The following is a 3,431-nucleotide window of genomic DNA, read 5'->3' on the forward strand; positions in this document are numbered from 1 at the left end:
ACGTGGGTAGGCGGGGAGGAGTCGCTGGCCGAATGGGTCGGAGCAGGAGACGAGGTGCTCTGGCGGGTGGGGGTGGAGCAGTTCCATCGAGACCTCCGGCACGTCACGTGCCTGCGCTTTGTCCGTCAGAAGGTGAACACCACGGCCGAGTCCTTGGTGCGCGCCATCCTCCAGCACAGCCTCCCCCTGGAACGGGACGGCACGGTCGCGCCCCCCCGCTCGCATCCTTTGAGCCTAGGGGAGCTGAGTTCCAGAGTCCAGCTGCCTCCCAACGTGACGGTGAAGATGTATCTCGAGGTGTTGCAAAACGACCCTGTGCAGATTGTGGACCGGGAGGGGACGGCCACGGATGTGTACTGTGTCTGCCTGGGGCGCATCATAGAGAGCCTGCGGCAACGGACGCTGCATAGTATCATCCGCGAGCGCTACACCACGGACTCGAAAGCCTGTGACGGAGACCGCAATGCGCGCATCTGCCGGGTGCTCCTCGACAAGAAGTACCTGGACCCGCAGCAAGTGAGCGAGCTGGCGATGATGTCCCTGAGGGAGACGCGGGAGAGGCTCTACCGGATGTACGCCGACTTGCTGCTGACCGTGCAGGAGATTCCCCGACGGGCCGACCACCACCCGAACCAGACCTTCTACTTGTGGACCTTCAACATGCAGCAGGTGGTGGAGGAGCTGACCCAGCGCATGTACAAAGGCGCGTTGAACTTGCGCTTGCGTCGGCAGAAAGAAACACAGGAGAAGCGAGACCTGCTGGCGAACAAGGAGAACATCCGGGATGACGTGGAAGCGGCCCACTTTGATCAGCTGACCACGACCTTGGACCGCCTCGACCAAGCCCTGGAGAACCTGGACGCGACCCTCATGCTCTTCACTGTCTTCTGACGCGACGGGGCGTGGGGATCGGACAACATGGAGGGGTGGAGAGAGACATGCAGGAGGAATGGACATAGGCAACAATTAAGAATAGAGAAAATCGAGTGAACATAGTCATGCAGCGCGAAGGCAACGTGCGAGGACAAGAGACTCGGGATCCAGGGCCCGAGTTCGTCACGCGTGTATCCAGAGACGCTTCGAAAATGTGTGCTATGGATTGTGGACATGCTATTTGTCGCTGTTCTTAGTTTTTTCTTTAGAACCCCAGTCCTGCCAACCACTGCCGCAACTGCGCGGTGTAGCGCCCCTTTACTTCCAGACGGGGGCCCGTGCATATTCTCACTTCTTGATTTGCACAAACTTTGGACATCTCCCCTCGCATCTCCTCCAAATCTCCTGACACCTTCCGCACCAGCGTGATCAATTGCGTGCGACCTTTGCGTACGTCCGTGTACACTGGCAGCCACCGCCCTTTGTCGGTCCGCTCAACTTGGAAGGGAAGTGACGTTTTTGGCAAGCCAACGGTGGCAGGATCGGGTGGAGCGGACCATCCGTTGGGGAGAACACGTGAGGGCTGATATGTTGGTGGGTATTTCAAGGGCGCAGGCGGTTCAGCCGCAGCCTGCTCCCTGGCAGGTCTTATCACATCCTCATATCGTGTGCGACTGCCGAAGATGCGTTTCTTGGCCCTGTTAGAGTGCTTGCGAAGATGCCCACCAAAACGTGCGAGGAGAGGAGAGGCTCGCTCCATGACTTGTAACCCCACTTGTGTTGAGGATGACAGTGATGAGGAAATGGACAGGATGTGTATGAAAGGGTGTCAATGAAGGGCTCCGAATTTATTCGAAACAATTCGTCATTTCATGCGGCTTGAAACAACTTTCGACATGCCAACGCACATAGACGCCAGCCTAATTTTCATGGCGACTGTCACGTGCGAGCGTGTACCCCAATCAAAAAGCAATGCGAGGATCTTAGTCGTACGGTCCAGGGCGTCTCGGATGTAGCACTCGACGGTATGTAAAGCATCATACGGACCCACCCGAGATGACGGTGCCGGCGGCTGGCGGAGGTATGTAAAACATCATATGCCCTTCCCCCCTGATGACGATGACGGCGACAGAGGGAAGGAATAGGAAGAATACAGGCCTATGCGCGAGGCAGAACGGCCATATATTTCTTCCCCTCTCACCAAAGCGTGACTAAAACCCTTCTAATTGCGTCTTGTGACCTTTGGTGACGTTTCCGCACAGGTTGCCTTCGTCTTTTGTGACGCAGCTCGAAGGAAGTTGTAAAATTCCTCTCCTGTCTTCATCGTCCATCGCCTTTGCTCCCCATCATTGCCGGCCCTTTTCCATTCGACCTCGACGTGTGCAAGAGCGAAGCGGCTAACGACAAGGCTGACTGGGTATAAAAATCTAGTGTTTGAACATGTCGTCCATGTCACTGGCGCAAGATCAGCGGAATGAGCTCCTCTTTGTAGGGTTCAACCAAGATTACGGCTGCTTCGCATGCGGCACGGACAATGGATTCAGGTATGTATGTATGGATGTCAGGGCATCAAAAAATCGGTGAAATTGATTTGTTTAACATTCGTGAGATGTCAACAATATGCCCTTTTTGAGGTGATGTTCCCAGTGGAAGCGGCATTGAATCGAAGAAAAGAAGGGAATCCCGAAGCGTTCATATGCCTATGGGCCGCGCATCCTCCTTTTTTTGCTACATGTCTTGATCTGAAACAAACTTTACTTGTCTACACTTGGAGGAAACGTGTGAGAGAATCTTGGTCGGTCGCATGCGAGAACTCACTCGCTATCCTTCCTACTCCGCTGTCTGGTAGGATCTACAATGTGGACCCCTTCAGGGAGACTTTCCGACGCATTTTTCCCAACGGTGGAATTGGAATCGTAGAGATGCTCTTCAGAACCAATTTGGTGGCGCTAGTGGGCGGCGGACGCAACCCTCGTTTTCCCCCGAACAAGGTGATGATATGGGACGACCATCAGAACCGGTGCGTGGGCGAGCTGAGTTTCCGGAGCGAGGTCAAGGCCGTGAAGCTCCGAAGGGACAGGGTCGTGGTCGTGCTGACCACGAAAATTTACGTCTATCGATTCGTGGATCTGCACCTGCAAGACCAGATGAGCACGCTCCCAAACCCGCGGGGTCTCGTCGCCCTGTGCCCCGATAACAACAACACGGTGTTGGCCTGCCCCGGCATCAACAAAGGCTCTGTCCGCGTCGAGCTGTACGACAGCAGGAAGTCCACGCTCATCCCAGCGCACGAATCGGAGCTGGCGCAGATGGCCCTGAACCTGGACGGGACGCGCCTCGCCACCGCCTCGGACAAGGGGACTTTGGTCCGAGTCTTCGACACCTACTCAGGTGAGCTCCTCCAGGAGTTGCGGCGAGGAATGGACAGGGCAGAGATTTACTCGTTGGCCTTCAATGCGTCCTCCACATTCGTGGCTTGCTCTTCCTGCAAGGGCACCGTGCATATTTTTAGATCGGAAGAGCGTCGTGTAGGGAAAGAGTGTAGATCTCGGTGGTCG

Source organism: Nannochloropsis gaditana, assembly GCF_000240725.1.
Source record: "Nannochloropsis gaditana CCMP526 unplaced genomic scaffold scaffold566, whole genome shotgun sequence".
Lineage (NCBI taxonomy): Eukaryota > Eustigmatophyceae > Eustigmatales > Monodopsidaceae > Microchloropsis > Microchloropsis gaditana.